This window comes from Pimephales promelas, chromosome 20 (genome assembly GCF_988280905.1).
Source record: "Pimephales promelas chromosome 20, fPimPro1.hap1.1, whole genome shotgun sequence".
Taxonomy (NCBI): Eukaryota; Metazoa; Chordata; class Actinopteri; order Cypriniformes; family Leuciscidae; genus Pimephales; species Pimephales promelas.
Genome location: NC_142788.1, coordinates 22502803 through 22522234, shown reverse-complemented (window position 1 = coordinate 22522234; position 19432 = coordinate 22502803). Strand labels below are relative to the sequence as shown.

The window sequence follows — 19432 nt, the reverse complement described above, 5'->3', positions numbered from 1 at the left end:
ACAAGTAGTTAAACATTTTGAATATTGTAAGTAATCAACTAAACAAAATATATAACACTGTCCTAGTGATTTTGGGATATTTTACTGCAAAAATCCTGCGTATTGTACCTTTAAGCACATGCCCCCCCCCAAATTACTTTTTATATATAAGTATATCAACATTTGAAATGGATAAACCTTTCATCAGTATCAGTTATACATGAATTTTGAACAATACCTGCTCTTGTCTTATGACAACTTTAATGAACTTTTTGATGAACTTGACTACTGTGTATGTGTGTGCGTTTCATTTTCTTCAACAAAATCGAATTTCTTATTTTTATGTGATAAGATGTGGCCTGGTCTTGTTCCTGAAAGGTTCTTGTGAGATTCACTCATATATTTTATTGTCACAGCCCCACAAACAGCTAAATGCCACTAATTTTGGCAGCTGGTTTCAAGCGCAGCTCCTCCCAGGCAGCACGTTAAATATCAGTGATAATTTATGCTCCCCTCTGTGCTGTGGCCGGGGCTGCACTTTGCTTTAAAGCACATGGCTGTTAAGAAGGGAAGTGTTAAAGAATGCTTCGTAGAAACTATGCTGTGGCCTGCCAATGTTAAAAGTAATCGCTTTGGCAGACGCTATATTTGAAACCTTCAAACGCGTCTAACTTTACATAAAGTAGAAAACCCGAGAACTCTTAAGCTCGATGTTCTCTGTGTTGCCAAGCGCACCGTCTGTCCCTGTCTTTCACGAGTGTCTTGTATGTGTACGTGAGTATGCCCCACTCACTGCCGCGTGAATTCTGGGACTGTTTTACACTCTCTCTGAGTTTTTTTTTTTTTTTTTTTTTATCTGGGTTTAGGGTCTCTCTATACTGTCGGTGGCCTTGCACCGGCTGTGGAATGTACGGCACAAGTCATTGCTCCGGCAGGAAGGGGGGAGCATACTGAAAAGAGTTTAAAAAGCACATTCTGCTTATGGATATCTCAGTTGTTGTGCTTGAGAAAAGCGAGGTCTCTGCTGAAGAGGTCAAAGTGGCCGTGAGTGATTTAAAGAGGACAACAGCATTTTTATTCTATTTTCATTCTATTTTTCTGCTAAGAGAGCTCATTTTGCAGTTGCTGTATGCCGTTTGGGTTATTAATGTGCGCTGGGTGTGAGATTTAAATAGGAGGGGCGAAATCTGAGGGGACTTGCTGTTTTGTTAAAAACTGGGAAAAAAATGGAAAAAGCAGGAAATTGTAACCAGGAGACAGGGCTACATTTATCGGCTTCCTTTTCAAAATCTCAAGGAAAAATGGAAAGGAAAACAAAATTTCTCAATAAGGGTTAGAGAACATTTCTTCTGATTGGAAAAGAACGGAACTAACCTTTGGAGGAAGAAAATAACTGATAGAGAGGTTGGTAATGGTTGCTGTATGTTTTATTTAGGCCTGCTAGACAGTTTAGACAGTTCTCAATGCACTGTAAGTATGTCAAACTTTTCAACTTTAAAGACCAAATTTAATTGCTGCATTGAAGTAGTTTAACCAGAAATGACTACATTTACAGGGGGTGGCTCAAGGGCCTATACAGTATGTATTGTAATGGTGCAAAAAGTAAGTTTTACAGGCTTAGTAACAAATACCCTTGTATGGTTGGCTTGTCTATATACACTAAACATTAGTGCTGTCAAAATGAATGATTAATCCAAGTGATTTAAGAAAATTAAAATAACTCATCCCGGTTTATACCTTCCTGGTATGTACTATGCTCAATTATAAAGCAGGGCTCTCAAGTTTTGAAGACAGGCAGCAGGAGTGACAGAATAACGTGAACAATTCCAGGATATGCTTTTTTTTTTTCTTTGGTTGTTGCGTTAAATCTTACCCAGATACAGTAGCGCTATTTTCTGATTGGCTAATGTGTAGCCCCTTTCTTTCTTTCTTTTTTTTTTTGTTGATTAGCTGATAAGTGGCAGGCTCGACTGCAGAACTCCAGGAGAGACACGCTTGATTCCTGCCGGTTCCATGAGAGCAGTGCGACCAGAGACATTTTAGGCGCTGCGGCATATTAAATCTATTATCAGTTTTTCCGCGAGAGAAATACTGTACAAAAGACCGAAATGAGTGACCGTGACGGTCAGTGCGTGACACTTAAAGCTCTGATATAGCTAATGGCAACAAATGCACTCTATCCGCATGGCACGATTTATCTGGATAGGTTTTTTTTTTTTTTTTTTTTTTTTTTTTTTACAATGACAAGCCAAAATTAAATGGCAGTACTGAGGCTATTTTTAAAATGCAAGGAGTAGAAAGTAGCCTACAGATAATTGCATGAAAATGTAAAGAGTACAATTAAAAAATCGGCTGAAAAATAATTACTCGATTAAAGTATAGATAGCCAAAATGTGTGTTTGGACAGAATATGAGACTCGAGTTCTTTATTAAATTCATAAAAGACCAAATACAGGAATACTGGCTTCTACTGTAAACCTCAAAGAAATGCCACAATCAAGACCTCGGAGCAGAAATAAGTGTGAAATCACCTCACATGTGTCGCTCACAGTATTAAGGTCTTTCCTTGCCATTAATGCTTGCACACTTAGGCCTACGTTATTCATTACATGAATAATAATAATAATAATGTTTAGTGTGGTGGCTGTGATATAAACCTACCAACGTCCGTTGTCATGATTTTTGGAATGACTAATTGCGAGAGGAAAAAAATGACGTTTTAGTCGTCGCATAACATCGTTTAATGGAAACGCGTCATTTCGCAATAGTTTTTTAATCAGTATTTAGAAAAAAAATAGTGCAAAATTTGTAATGGAAACGCAACAGCGTTTAATATAGACTAACTTCTGGGAGTTATATTGTTGTAGTGCATCGGCAACAATCCGTCCTCCAACGATGCTCATGTTTTGATCGTTCTACAATAAAATAAAATGTTTAACCATATTAAATAGTTAAAAAATCTGAAAATCAATCCATGGCGGTCAGCGTTGATATTATGGCGGGCCGCCACAAATTAATTGATGTATGGGAAACCCTGCTGCCCTAGCTGAGATCTCTCTCCATAGTCAGTCACCACATGCGAGTATGTGTGTATATAATAACAAGTAATCCTTGTTAGAAGTCACCTGGATAGTTGTTCATGCTTTGCAGCCATGTGTCTATGTGTGTGTGAGAGAGAAGATATAGAAGTATTATTACCCCCGAGAGGTGAAAGGTCAAGCATTAAGCAAACTGCCTGCTTAGAGCTGTGCACTAGAGATCTCACTCCTCTGGCCCTGAAAATACTCTAGTGACTTGTCTAAATAATCAGGCAGTCCTCTAGCATAGATAACAGTACTGATAAATAAACACCAGAGGCTGAAGCTAAACACAGACCGCGCTAGAAGAACGCGCGGCCATGCAGGTCTTCAAAGCGTGGGGGATTTGTAGTAGCGTCAAGTGCTCGGGTCTGTCTAAGGGGTTAATTTGTTTCTCTGGTTAGTGCTGCACGGGACTACCTTTGGTCCAGAGTGCTTTTCGCCTATTATGTTTTTTGACCTTCTAAAAAGGAACAGTCAGTTTTGACCTCATTCATGAAAAAGGGGGAAAAAACAATGGACTGGGTGGGTGAAGGAAGTCACATCATATCAAAATGAGATTAGAAACTAAAGAACGACTATTAAAAATCCACCCTTGATAAATAAAACCCTAGAAAACCTTTTGACATTGAAATAAATTGATTTAAAAAAGCATTAAAGAATGTGTCCTTTGCGAGAGACATGTTACACTGCCAAAAAAAGCAAAAATTAAGCAAAATTGTATGTATATTCTTTGTACTGTAAAACAAATTTGCAAGCCAAACCCATAGTTTGCGATGTAAAATATTTAGACTCCATTACTGGGTTCAATATCAGCATTTTAACACTGTGTGCTGCTTTTTTGCAGGAAAATATTCCGGGATCTGTGGGAGGCAGAAAGAAAGAGGGGAAAGAGTGCACATTATCACACATAGTGAAAAGATCTCAAAATGCTTTGGGTCCCATATTAGGTAATGCATCTCCAGCAGAAAGCAAGTTAATGAGAAATATATTGACACGGTGGTGTTACTGTGTGGACCTGTAGCAAGAACAGAGTCTGCTTATGGCTATTACAGTGTGCTAAAGCCTGGACATGAAATGGACTGAAAACAGAAGCTGTTTTTGTGAGAGTTTAAGAGAGAAATTTAAACCAATGTGAAAAGCATTTAATATCTCAATGGTTTCTAGATTTCACAGATTTGTATCCTGCTGTTGTAACTCCTCTAGACTTTCAGATAACATCTCAACAATGTTGCTCGAGAAAGAGCAATCTTTGAGCACCGCACTTTTCCTTTGGGAAAGAACGGGCAGGTTGTAATTTAATATATTGTATTTTCGGTGGCTGAAAAAAAAGAAAAGCAAACTTAGAGCCCAAAGTCATTTGTTGAGTGTGTTTGGTATTTTGCTGGCACACATAGCCTACAGGAGTTCTCATTGCCGCACTTGTGGGGGGATATAGCTGTCTGTTTCGTAATGCAACTTGCTTGAATTTTGTTCTATTTTTGTCAAGATTTGCTCTCCTAAATGGTGGAAAGGGAGGCAGGAGTGCTGGGTGCGTCACAGCTTCTGTTTTAGGAAAAGTGACACTCTGCCTTTACAGACTCTTCAGAGCGCTGAGATAAGGAATTTAGGAGCTTTATCTGAAATGCCACAGTTTAATTTAAAGGGGTGAGGCACTTAGGATCTGGCACCGGGCTTTCAGTCTAGTGATAAATTTGCAAGAAAGTGGAAAAGATTGGAGCCCGGAGAGCAGATTAGTGGCATACAAATATAGAAGTGACATTGTCGCGGGTATTAGTCAGGTGCTCATCTGAGCGAGTGGCCGGCTTCTGATGGGCTGGAGTGAATGGCTGCTGAACGATTGATCGGTGTGCCAGATTGATTGGGCCAGTAAAGCATCAGTCGTTTGTGTTCCCCTTAACTACTGCCTGCCACCTCTCCGTTTCCTCCTTCTACCGTCATTTTTTTTTCCCTCCCTGATTCTCTCTCGCTCCGCAACAGTTGGTGTGTGTACATCTTGGCTGTTCTCCATGGCCTGTTTGATGTGGTTTCCAGAAGTCCTGATCTGCAGTCCCTGGCCACAGTTTTTTGTCATCGCTAGACCTGCTGTCTTTTTAGCCTCTATTGACTCCTTTTAACCTCCTTCTGTCTCCCTCACATTTAAACAGCTGTTTGCCTCCCCACCCGCCTCGCTGGAGATGATAATGCTCCGGTTTTCCTCAGAAGTCGCCTCTCGATGTTTCATTCGGGCGTACTGTGTTGATTTCAGTCGTTGTTTATGTGAGGAACACTTCAGTGGAAAAACCATACACCCACAATCCCTTCACGGACTCTCTGATGCATATTGCACACAAAACTGTCAAGCACTCTGAAAATAGCTTGTTCCGATCTGTTTGGTTGTCTTTATCTGACTTCCAGGTGTACCGGACTGACACAGTGAGCACTTTGAAAAACTTTGTAAAATAAAGTTTTATTTTGAGGCACTAAAACGTTAACTATGAATGAGATACAGTAATGTTTAAATGAATGGGGTCAGGAAAGTTTTACTAAATATTTTTGAAATAAATTCTTAGTTTTTTTTTTTTTTACCCATGCCATTCTACTATTGTGGGATAGTCCCTTTCAGACGTACCACACCCCAATGTAAAAAAATAATATCTAGGGATGTCAATTTTCACAAATTCCCGTTGTCGATCATTGTTTAAATTAACGGTCAATTAATCGTTAGCATTAAAGGAGTAGTTCACTTTAAAAAAAACTTTTGCTGATAATTTACTCACCCCCATGTCATCCAAGATATCCATGTCATTCTTTCTTCAGTCGAAAAGAAATTAAGTTTTTTGATGAAAACATTCCAGGATTTTTCTCCATATAATGGACTTCAATGGGAACCAAACGGTTCAAGGTCCAAAGATAATTTCAGTGCAAACTGTTCAAAGGGCTTTAAACGATTCCAGACGATGAATAAGGGTCTTATCAAGTGAAACGATCACTTAATTAAAAAAAAAAATAACAAAGTTTAAGTTTTATAAGCTCAAATGGTCGCCTTGCTCTCTGCTCTGTGATGCGCGTTCGTGACTCTCCTGTTCAAACTCGTTTATCAAAATGATAATTCGAATTTTTTCGTGTCATTTGGTTCATTCAATGAACGAAATGAACGAGTTGACTCTGAAAAAGATTCGTTCATTTTGATGAACAAGTTTGAGAGTCGCATCACAGTGAAGAGCAAGGCGAACATTTGAGCTTATAAAACGTAAACTTTGTTATTATTTTTTTGAATGAGCAATCGTTTTTCTTGCTAAGACCCTTATTCATCATCTGAAATCGTTAAAGCGCTTTGAACAGTTTGCACTGAAACTGTCTTTTGGACCTTGAACCGTTTGGTTCCCATTGAAGTCCATTATATGGAGAAAAATCCTGGAATGTCATCCAACTCACCTATTTGAAATCCCCTATGCAGCTTTTTACTGTGTAGGCAATAAATGAAGGAATTTCCCTCCCTTATTGTCTCTGGCAAGACAAGGCTAGGCAATAAGTGTTTAAAGCTGTTTTGTTGATGTTTTGGTGCACCTTTTCACGGTCAACTAAACTGATGGCTGTCTACTACCGGATTGATTTTTGTTGTCAGTAGATATGGCTGTGCTCTGAAAATATGCGTAAGCTCAGCCAAATCTCTCACTAACGGCAACCGCTGCTGATTCTCAAAGTGCCACCGAGGGTTGTGTTACTCGTGGGCATTTTATCAAGCCTCCTCAGACATGCAACTCAGCACTACATTCCTCTCTGAAGAGCATGCCATATTTTCCATCCAGAGAGAGAGAGAATGAGAGGGTACGGAGGGAAACAAATGGCCATAGACAGGCAGTGTTGATTCAGAGGGACGTTCGGAGAAGAGCCACTGACCCTACATGGGCACCTTTCCTGCATATACCAGCACGTATTAGGTAAACCGATAGCCGGTTGAAATATCTCCCACTTACATATAAGAGACAAAAGTGCAGACGGGACAGACATGGATTTTCTCACAAAGCTGACGAGGTTGTGCTTTGGAAATAAATAGTCAATGCCAGGCACATTCAGTGGGTGTCACCCATCCCGATGCCTGTGTGTGTTTGTGAAGCAGGAATCATTGTAAACAAAAGGGGGTCCTGGTTCTTTATGGCTGTTCACACATACACTGTTTGGAGTTCTAATGTATGCGTCTGTTCACACTCACTTCATTCTCAAACTTCCTGAAACTTCCTGAAATTAGAACTCACGGTTGGAATTATAAAGAATTTTCCAAAAATTCCAGTTTCTTAACAGTTCAATTGACAATTCATTAAGTACTAGTTTCAAGGAAAAAATATTTGATACAAATGATTGGAGTATTTCAACAATTCATAATTGTGTTCATCCAGACTTTTAAATGACTTGAGTTTTCACAATAATTTTCGAGGTGACATAAATGCAATCCTGGCCATAACTATATTGAAACAATTCTAAAAATGACAAAGCTCATTAAAATTCTGTCAATAGTCACCGTCTTTCAGCGATTCATCAGTTTTGATGGATGAACTTGTCTCTCATTCTGGGTAGGTCATTAAATAAGGTTGTGTCACTTTACAGTGTTATTAAAATATCTTTGATATTTACTTTGGTTAAAGTTTAGTTTACTTAGAAAAGGAGTTTGACTTTGTTATTCTTTCTGTTGTATGAACTGGACCAATTTTGGGTCACACCTGTTAGTAAATACAGTTGTCAATCCCAAACACTGACTGTGGACATGGGAAATGAACATGGGGTTTGTAGGTGTGCATCTAAGGTGGGTTTGCTGACCTGAGGCTGAGCTGGTCTAGCTGATGTCCCATTTCTGTTGTTGTTTTGTTTTAGTTTATGCGGCAGTCGTCCATGAGGAGCTGCTGCTTTACTTTTGCGTTGTTATTTATGTTTATGTTGTGGCACGTTGAATTCTGTTGCTACACTGTTTTGTTTAGTTTTTCTAGCAAGGATGATCTGAACTGGTTGAAGCAGTGATGGGGAATAGGAAGTGATATGTAGGGTCCCTTTCCTGCCTGGAGGGGAAGACCCAAGAGTAGGATCTCACTTTCAGGGCCAAGCTAACATGTACAGAGAGCAGACACTGCTGTCAGATCTCCCTCACCTCTTCCTGTCAGCCAGCGGCTACACGCGGTCAGCCTGCCGTGTGTGTTGGATGCTATTGTTCTCACACACAAACAGACATGGGCACACACATTTGTTTCCATGTGCTGAAGTGCAAAATTCATATGCATCTTTTCTTTCTCTTATGTTGTTCACCCACACTGGGAACTATATTTTTAGAAAATCGTATTACTCTTAGTGTTTATGCAGTATGTACTGTAGGAAAGGGTCGAGGTTTAGCATAGTAAGTCAATATGCAAGTATACTATTTGTTTTTCCCTCAGTACATTTTTTATAGAAGTTTCTTGACTGGACTTCCAAATCATGTGACTTTTAACTTTTGGTATTATCTTTTAGTCTTTTATAAATATATTTATACATACCTTATTGTACATATTCATACATATTCTCAGCTTTTAAAAATATTTATTTAAAAGAAAGAGACTTTAATTGACTTCAGTAGTGCCAAACGGTAGTGTAACTTTACACGAGTGTGGAAATTTTAATTGATTTCAGTAGTATTTCAGGATATCCTGCAGTGGAACCCACACTTTTGGCCCTGATATCACTGGCAGCAACATCTGCGGGAGAGAGACACCTCTGGATCCAGTCAGTCCTGTCCTCATAAGTCATATGGTGCCAGCGTACTCACTGCCAGCTCACATTAACTAATGCAGGCTCCGAAAATATTTGCTTCGTTTCTCACAATATTTGGCAAAATGAGATTATATGCACCCTAAAAGGCTAAAGTTAGATGAGTTAAACTGGCATTTCCCACTGTTTCGAGTATTTTCTGCATCTTGCTGTATGTGCAGACATGCAAACAACTGAACAGCCTGAAAAAGTATCTTGGAATTAGACTTTATTTTTAACTCTGGCCAGCAGGGAGGCATTTAACCCTGATTACTTTATAGGGCAACTCTACTTTATTGGATGCTGGGATTTTGCAAATTTATTTAAACGCATAAGGCCTTATAAACAAATAACAGCCATTGATGCAATATCTAATTGATTAACAAGACGCACATCTGATGTGATTATGGAGCCGGATAGAGAGATTTAACATCCTTAAAACACATTAAGTTGCAGAATTATTTTATTATTTATCAGTTAAAAATGTGTGAGCTGATGCAGCATATAATAGATAGTGCAAAAATGATGCAAGGAGCTCTTGAGGTGTTATTGGCTCCTGTCACAGCGATCTGAGATCCGTCTCAGGTTAGCTCCCCTTGAACTGGGCTAATACTTGTCTATTCCGATTAGGATTAGTATGTGTCGCACTGACTCAGGCAGAGCCAGGAAGGGCTTATAATCTAATAAATCTAGATAAAAAAACACAGAGATTGGTTTACTGAGGAGAAGGATTTAGCGCTGGCCATCTCGGAGTGACACAGGGATTAGCCGGGCTTTCTGTGCTGCTCTCTACAGGCGGGGGGCGTGGAGAGAGACACAGCGAGATGACCAGGGCTTTATATTGCAGAATAGACAGTGAGTTTAACTGCTAGTGACAAGGTCAGGGTAAGGCTTGTATAAAAAGGCTTTGTTCCATAGGCAGATTAAAAGGCTCTTCCCCAGTTTTTATACTTTTGGATCTTGTAGGACATGTAATGTGTTAATCCAGACAGGAGAGCGCTGCTGGCGGGGAGTGTAGAGAGGTCTGTGGGGAATAGACGATTTTTGACAGTATAAATTGATTATGAATCAACTTTTTTGAATACGTGTAGAATAGATGTTCTGGATGAACTTTGTTTGATATTCTTGTTGAGTGATCCATGTTATTTCCTTTCCTTCCTCTGACTGTTTTTATGTGAACGCTTCCATATTTGTGTTTGTTGGCTTTGTGTAGCCGTGGCAACAGGCCAGGCCCAGGCACGTTACAGGACTCCTTTTTAACTTGAGTTTGACTATACTGTTTGTTTTGATCATTTATTATCTGGAATGGACGGTAGTTCAAATCTTATATTATTGTATGGTGTCCTGTCTCATATAATCATAGAGGTGAATAGTACTTTATACTCACACACAAACACACAGCTTTTAGCTTCATATATTGTAATTGTGACTATTTTCTGTAACTGTCATAATTGAGACATAACTTTATATCTCACAGTTGTGGCTTTTTATCACGCAATGTAACAGTTGCATGTTTTTAATTTATATGAGAGACATTGCAATGGCTTGAACGGTAGTTAAAAGAAACAATTGCCTTTGGGATTGAGCTATCAGCTAATAACATTTACTCATGACTGGGCAACCACATTAGCTTATAAAAAATACACTTTTTAATAGGATTTAAGCTCAAGCAGAGAAATGGATGTCATCGTTGATTTGATATGTTATTGTAAATAGGTTCTGTACTGTCATGACTAGAAAACAGCTTCCCAGGGACGTTGCCAAGATATTCGCAGAGTGAGACTTTGATACTTGTCACTTTATCTCGATAACCTTTCTATTATCTGGCATATTTGTTGGATAAATTATTTTATGGGTGACAAATACATGTATTTTTAAAATGGATCCGATTGTTGCCAGTATCAAGTCCAAGAGTCCTGTTGAATCAGCCATCAAAACAGATACAAATACTAAATGCTCAGTCCACCTTTAAACCACTGAAAAACGCTGTGCTGGCGTTTTAAACCGTGACCCGACATTCTGATGTTTGTACACTCTAAAAATGCTGGGTTATTTTAACTCAACTTTGGGTCAAATATGGACAAACTCAAACGTTGGGTTGCAAATGTCATTTAAAAAATGTAACCCAATGGCTGGGTTTGTCCATATTTGAAGTTGGGTTAAAACAACCCAGCAATTTGTAGAGTGTATTTATTAAGAATTCAAAGAGTTGCTCAGTATCTTAAGCTAAAGACTTTCAAAGGCAAAAGAGCCCAGCCCCACCAAAACGCTTATCGTCTTTCCTTGGGAGACAGTTAGCAATATCATCTGGCAATTAAGAAGAAAACGAGAGAGAAATGGAAAAGCCAATTACCTCTCAGAGTTCGCTAAAGGCCATTTAAACAGTGTGCCCATGACATAATAATGTTTATTGTAAATATTATAGTCAGAGCCGGAGTGAGCCTGGCGTGAGGGGGAGTGAAAAAAAATGGCATCAGTCTGAGACAGAGAATAATTTATTAAGATCTGAGATGCGCCAATTATGTGGAAAGGACCAAAAAGAAAAAAGAAAAATCAAACTCTCCAGGAACCGCATACATGATTGCAATCTTGATTAAATCCCCCTGGATCTAATGAGTTGATTTTCTGCTGTTAATATTGCATTGGCTGATGATGGATTCGTTAAGATAATGGAACGGAGCTAAAATATAAATGACTCCCTGTCAAGGAGCAGATTTTTGTCATTTTGCGCCTGACACCTCCACCGTGGGGATTTGCTAAGGCTCTTTTTTGAGCCCAGATTGGCCAGATCTGGAATACTAATTTTCTCCTGCCAAGACTCATGATGCCAAAGCATACCCCCTCCCACACGCTTGGTAAATATCCCCTTTTTCATGCGAATAAAGGCGGCTTGGATGAAACATTACATGTGCATATCTGTTCCATACCAGCTAATAAAGACCATTTACAATCCAGGATGTTTTCAAGGTAAACATTTGTGTTTTTTCCCCCCACCTTTTGTTGTTTTTCATACTGTAATGATCCACAAAATAAATGTGTGAGTGGATGAAAGCCATTGGGTGCTGCTGATGAACAGGTTGTATTGACTTGTTTCTGGAGATGAATAAATGTTGCAGCCCGACTCAGACCTGGGCTGCTGGATCCGCCTCACTTCATATTAAATGGCCTGTCACTTAGGCCAACAAGATGCATGAAATGTTCTTCTTGTAGCATATTGATCTCTCGCTTTTCTCGCCTCAAACAAGCAGGTTATACAGATGTGTAGATGAAAGTTAATGCAAAAAGCATTTCTCTGACCAAGACTGGGAATTAGTGGGGATTATGTGCTGGCATTGATGGTGATTATGAATCGGAGTGAAGGTGGGTAGTTATGGTAACATGGCTAATCAAATGTGCCAGCGAGGTTCTCGATGGAAATGAAAAAACTTCAGTAACGGGATGATGCATGAACTCTCAGGGCGTAAGTATAACAAATTGCTCTTGGTGATATTATGAAGCGTATTAAAGTCAACATGAAATGCAGGTTGTAACCCCTTTTTCCCACTTGCGTATTTCTTAGTGAAACAGGATATTTTATCTATCTATTTTATCTATTTATTGCGTGTGGTTGGAGGGTGAAGGATTTGAGTTCGTCAGCCCCTGCTGGTAAATGCATGAAATGCATATTTCTCGGCACTATTTGACGTTAGTTGACTGGGCTGTAATTTCTGCTTAAATTATTTAATTAAATAATTTACATTATTTATTTATTTTACAAATGCATTATATTAAATATTGATATATTTAAAATAAAACAAATATAAAATAAAATATAAATAAAATAATAAATATATATTTTATATATTTATATATTTACAAATATATCTTTACATATAATGTAAATATACCATTTATTTTTAAAAATATTAAAATATTTTAAAATAAATATAAATATGTATATATTAGGGGTGTAACAGTTTCAAAATTCACAGTTCGGTTCGATACGATACACTTGTGTTATGGTTCGGTTCGGTACGTTTCCGATACAGCAAAAAGAAAGAAATGGCAGAGAAATTTCCTTGATTTATTTTTTTCTATTATATTTTTATTAAAACTAACATTATAAAGTATGAAATTTTTTTTTAACTTTGAGCAATGATGGAGCTATACTTTCTTAGAAGCATATAAAACAAAACAGCTCCTTGGACAAAATGAAATATAATTTTGTAGTAGTTATAAACAAAGATTTATTTTAGTTCAGATTAACATTTGAGGCCAGCAATTGTATTCATAATGTCAAAATAAAACCGACGAAATGTTACTTGACAGCATTATAGCCATACTGCCAAACTTCCATGGTTACAGTTAGTGTAACTACAGTAAATCCATGGTGAATGTTGCTGATCTGTGGACACTGAATAGTTCATTCATGGCACAATGTTTCTTCCTGGTTTCCACGTCAGCGCTCACAACAGAGAAATGTGAATTTTTCTAGATCTTGCAGGGATGTTATTACTTCAGTGGCGAATTCAAATGTTTTCTTTACTGGATTTGGCTGTGTAGTAACAGTGCTGCTTAAGATCGGCTAGCGCTGCATTGGTCCAAACTGATAAACGGTCCGTCAACCACACAATAACGAGTAGCTCAGTTTCGTTCTGCTTACATTACATTTGCCATTTATTATTGGGAAATGTTGTCACGCCAGCATCTCTTACATTATGAGCGCGCTTGCCACACGTGACACACCTACTTTTGAAATAACAAAATTTTGGTCGGCAGGAAAACTGGTCCAACGAACCATTCGGTTCAAAAATGTGTACCGAAAACCGAACCGAAATCCTCGTACCGAACGGTTCAATACGAATACGTGTATCGTTACACCCCTAATATATATATATTTTAACCAAACTCCCAGATTCTTTTTCTGAAAATAATGTAATGTAGTATACAATGAACAATTAAGTCCAGGAGCGTGTTTTTAGAAAATGAATGAGGTCAGTTACGATTTCATGTCAGCTACGAGATGAGCTCACTTCCCAAACGTCTTTGGGATCTCCTGATCGTCTTAATCGCAATTGTGGTCGGTTTTCATGCTCTCGCTGACCTCGACTCCCCCTCCCGACCCCCTTCTCTTTTTTTCGTATTACCGGGGAAACAGCGTGATAGAAGCTCACCCCCGGCCCTTTCTTCCATGTGTCACTTTTTTGTCTCGTTACATGGTTTTGCTAAAAAGTTCTTTAATCAATCAAGTACGAGGCAGAAAATAGGCTTTGTCACGGCCGGGCCCGGGGTCGTGTGATGCTCGCTTTGCTCGGTGACAGCTCCTCAAAAGGTCCAGAAAGGAATATTTTGCGGGGAAAATAGTGGTTTCCATGGTGCCGGCACTTGTTGCACATCGCTCACCATTCTTCGCTCCCACGTGAGCGCCGGATTTCAAAGAGATGGACGACAAAAATTAGGGCAGGAGGGCAGGGTGGGGTGCAGAGGTAGCTGCCCCTCGGCCCAGTGTCCTCCTCTCCAGCAGGCAGCGTAGAATAGCACCGTGGAGTGACAGCAAAAAGGGGGGCCTTCTCGCCTCTGTCAGCTCCGCATAAGCAGCGCTATTAAGTAAATGTTCGATTTTTCATTGTGCCACAGCCGTTGAATGGAGACTCAGAGGGGAGTGCGTAAAGAATGAAAAGGTCTGAGCCAGGGAGGAAAGGCTGCTCGCTTTAATGGCTCCCAAAGTATGTCATCTGAATCATGTAATTAGCGATTAGCTTTTATTTGGGCCGAGCCTGCGTCCACCAGAAAGGGTTACCGAGTTTCTAATTTTATACGTTACAAACACAGCCGGGAAATGGAAACAATGGATCGGCCGTAAATCCTAACTAAGAGGACACGGGATTGTTATCTCAAGCTGTTTTGTATGCTACTTTGAATGTGTCTGTTCCTGTTTTTAATTATTAAACCTACAGGTCCTCTGTGGATTTGCTGGGAGCAGCTAACTTCGCTTTCAGGATAGGAAGCTGTCATGTAAGAGTTTTGTCATGCACACAGGCTCTGGGGGTTTTAAGAAAATCAAGTTCTATGGAAGACAAAAAAAAATCTTTAATGAATGTTTTCTTTAAGGTGTGAGAAGCACATTAATAGAACTTGCTCTCCTGGTTTGTGCCTAGAAGTATATTTCATGCCTTTTTTCCGAGACTGCTTTCACCTTTCAAAGCTTTTCTGTTTGTGACTTAATAAGGTCAAGTTTTTTTCAAGTGTGTTCATGTCAGGGCTACTTTAAACAATTTGCAATAATTTCCATAGAATCATCACCAGGCAAATAACAAACAAGGTTACTGCTTCCCTTCAGCTCTCCGTGTCATGTACATGAGCGTTTTAGTGTTTCTAGCGGTGAGAGAAGTGCCGCGCTCATCTCTTTCTGTTGGTTTAACAGGTGTCGCGCCTCTAGTGCGGGTTTGTTAAAAAGTACACTGCTCTCTTGATTGAGTTACTTAACTAATAAGACTAACCCACCACGGATAACCGTGAACGGTAGCATCTAAATGTCATGTTTTCGTGTCAACTGTCCGCTGCGTAATTTCCCCGTCGTCGAATGTGTCGAGCTAGTTTGTCTTTGAGATCCTCTGCAATCTGCTGTCAGTCTTCAGTAAAGGTTAAGGGGGTGCTGGGATATCTTCCTTGATGGCGTTTTATCATGCGAAGCATGCCCTGTTTCCTGATGAATATATTAAAATTATTACTGTGCAAACAGACTTTCTAATTACTGACCTGCTTGCCATTGTACTCTGCGTTCTTTCTTCATGTTTTTTCCCCCCCTCTCTCTCCCTCGCTCGCTCTCTCTCTTTCTTCATGCCTTGTTTATTTATCTGCACCAGTGAATACAGAATAGTCAGAGCAATGTCATTTCCATCCACATGAAAATGATTTTGAAAATGCCAATCTTGCCTATTATACAGTGTAATTACAAGTCTGGTTTTTTATCGTATCTTTAACCAATGGGGAGACCCTTGAGAGGGTAAATATCTCATCTATGCTCTGTTTCAAAACCTAGCGAGCTGCCCACGGAGGCGGCATTGTGAGAGGTTGCAAAGGGTAGGTAACTTAATTATGGTGCCTTGTTTTAGCCAAATATTAAGGCAGCATCGTGTATCAAATCTCAGAATGCACTGCGATGGAAAAACACATTTGAAATTGCGGACAAGGTGAGAGAACTTATTCGGTTAAATAGTGAAAAGTGTCCAATGTTTGTGTGTGCGGAATTGGACAGAATGATAGGATCGAACATGTATTAGCCTATGTGAAATATTGCATAACCGCACCGAATGCGGTATAGGTGTGTCTCTTATATTTGCAAGAATGAGGAATACCACACTTTTCGTGTGTGAGAAAGAAAGAAAAAACTTGGCAAACATATCAACGGATCATCATAAATCTCAAACATGCACTTGATTAGCCTTTCTATTATGTTTGTGTTCTCATCGCATTGGTGAAAAATGTGAAATATGGGGAGGTTGAAAAACAGTCACATTCCTTGCCTTTTCAGGGCGGCTTTTGTCCTGTTTCCTTCTCAGCAGGTTTCTTGAGATCCAACGGCACAAAATGCAAAGTTTTCTTTTCTGTGCGTTTGGTTGTAACGTGCACCCTGTCATCGTCGTACGTATGTGCCTCTCTAAACGTGTTATTAAAGTCACCTATTTACCGGCACATTCCGCCTGCGCCACTTCATGCAAAAGGGCAAGCCTGTTGTTTACTCTGCTGCCGAGATGTTGCACAGGGGTTTGATCTGGGGAGTTGATAGGAGCGGCAATTTAAAGAGAGGACACTGCAGCTCCCAACAAAAACAATTAAAGGAAAATGAAAGACAGCCCCTACGGGTTAAAAATAGAAAATTAGCAACATGGATGCCGGAATGCACGGCTCCCCCTCATCCCAAACTTATGGGCCTGCATTGTTATGTACGATCAGATCTGCCAGTTCCTCCTCTAAGCTCCTTGTCACATTTTGACTTAATGAAGTGCAACTTAGAAGGGAATTGGGTTCATCATGCTAGTCGCACGACGCTCCCTTGTTGTAGCAAACAGGGGCGGCGTGGGACCAGAGCGCTACAGCGCAAGTCGTTATCATTCCGGTCAGTCTGTTTAACACAAAATTAAACAAAGAACTAATTAGTGCTTCATGAATTAATAACTGCACTGTTGCCGAGTCGAAGTTAGGTTGCTGAGGGGAGATATAAAATAAGTAGGAAGATCAGGTTAGAATTATTATTACTTTTTCGGTTGCTCAGGCTCTCAAGGTTAGAAAACTTTACCAGTTGCCACAGTCTCTAATTTGGGTGTTTGTTTTTGTGTGTGTGTATTAACTTTTTCGTCCTGTGATAGCTGAAGTGTTTGCTGGGCTTAAAGACCCCATGGCATATAACATATCCATATTGAAACAGGAAGTTTGGGCGGGCCTTATCAATGTCTTTCCAATAGGCTTTAGTTACGTCACTCAACAATAAAGTTGGTTGATTAGTTGAGTTTTCTTATTAAAAAGTATTTTTAGATAATACTTCATCGGACCAACAGCAAGTTTACACAAGCGATAAAAACATTCCTTTGTTTGTTTGAGCATCCCAACATGGCAACACTGGTTCAACCAATCACATGAGTTTGAGGCAGAGCTATCGGTATGTTTGACCAATGACAGACGGGGAACGTGTAACTATTATTATTTAATTAAAGCTAATTTAACACTTCCAATTGGTGTCACTAGTGGCACAAAAATGACACATCAACTGAAGTGATACAGTTATGCTACACAGTTCAAATTCATTACACTTCTGACGTTGGAATGACTAAGAATTACTCTGCTGTGTGCTCATCTCATGGCGTTAAACAATACCTATCTCTTTCTCATGCGTTCTCAGTTAGGCTCTGCTGTTCAAACCACATATATCAGCACACATCTCATCATGGATGTTTGCTTACAGAGGAATCAGAAGAAAGTGGTCACAGTTGGCTTGGCTTTACTGCCCACTGTAATATGAGTGTTGTGCTGGCCTTGGTTAATGCACGCTGGCCAAGGTCATAGTGGCTAATAAAATCCTCCCTCAATCAGATTTTAGGATTACTGATTCAAAGTAAATTATCATCGGCAAGCCGCGTTAGAATATTTGTGGAAAAACTGGCTAACTGATGGCACACCTGCTCTCCTGGGCTGGGATGAGTAATGTAATGGGGGTTTCTAGTGGGTTTCTGTCACCTGTCAGTCCCCACCAACTGCGACACCATACAGTAGCATTCTGTGTGTACGCAATGGGTCACGACGGGGGCCATTTGAGAGCCTTTTGTTCAGTTTCTGCACCCAGAATGCTAAGGGGAACGACATATCTTCACATTTAGACAACTCAGCCAATAAACACTCAGTGTTGATATGGGGGTATTAATGGAGTGTTTTATGTAATGCCTGATAAATAGATGTTTGGATTCTATTTATTCTAAAGTGTTTTTCTCTCTGTCTCGCAGATGAAGTAAGCCTGTGAGGGGAGTGACTTTTTCCATCAGAGAGAGAGAGAGAGAGAGAGAGAGAGAGAGGTAAGGGAAGCATGCATGAAGCTTCATGTTTAATCATGTTAACAAACCCCCCCCTTCAAAACATACACAGATGATTGCCACGTTTTTATTTATTCTATGATTTATAGGAGCAGTTTATCCCTTACAGGTTAATAGGGATATTTTACCCCAATATTAAAATATTTTGTAATTTAAAAAAAAATAAGAATAATTTTATGTTACTGCTGAAAAGGAGTATTAGAACCATTTCAGATACTATTACAGTGTCGATACGTAATGAAAAATAAATATCTTTGACAACACTGATATAAATATAGATTTTGGAATATAGTGTATATTATATGTTTTTTTTGGTACTCATTTTCTGTTTTCTGACTGATGTTTCAGTGATGTTTAGTTTATAAGATCACTGGAAAGAAAGATTATCAGTAAGAATATGAAATGTAGTGTATGAATAATATTGACTAATATACTAAGTCAACTATACTTATATTGTGCTTTGCATCCTTTGGAAACTTGAAAGCTCCCCATTCACATCGACAGCCAGTGCATTCCTTTAGTATTACACAGAATAAAGTCACAATGTTAGTGATTAAATTATCGCAAAACGTTTATTTTTCTTCTTTGGGTTTCAAGGCGATGCTGTAATTTATCTAACTAACTTACTCCGAATTTGCAGTGTTTGTTAAATGTGAATGCAGCTTAGCATGCGATTTTCCATTATCATCATATTTACTGCTTGACAGCTGCCATCTCAATAAGCATAAGATGCCACGCATGATTAATACAGCTCATGGAAGTTTACGGACAAAGTTAAGAGCGTAAGAATTTGCTCCCCTGGATGAATGACAATGTTTTCTATGGCTTTGCCCGTGGCTCCTGAGTCAGCAGCAATCTCAGCGGAGAGGAGTGATGTTGTGCGTTGTCTTGTGTCAGTCTCAGGGTCATCGTCATGTCCAGGGGGTTCTGGCCTGACCATGATACGCGGCTCAGAGAAACCAACACTCCTTTGTCCTGCCAGTGTCTTTCAGTGCAGGGGCGAAATACACACTTGCAGCATAAATCACGGGCAAACTATGTCTAAACAATGTCTCTGCA

General features: G+C 39.4%; 1 long non-coding RNA gene across 1 annotated transcript in view; it reads left to right on the top strand.

The window, feature by feature from the left end:
* LOC148970645 (uncharacterized) overlaps positions 1 to 18412 on the top strand; it is a 91461-nt gene extending 73049 nt beyond the window's left edge. Inside the window, exon 4 of the long non-coding RNA XR_016148291.1 lies at positions 18287 to 18412. This is a non-coding gene — a long non-coding RNA (uncharacterized LOC148970645). The remainder of the gene's footprint in view (positions 1 to 18286) is intronic.
* The last annotated feature ends 1020 nt before the right edge of the window (positions 18413 to 19432 follow it).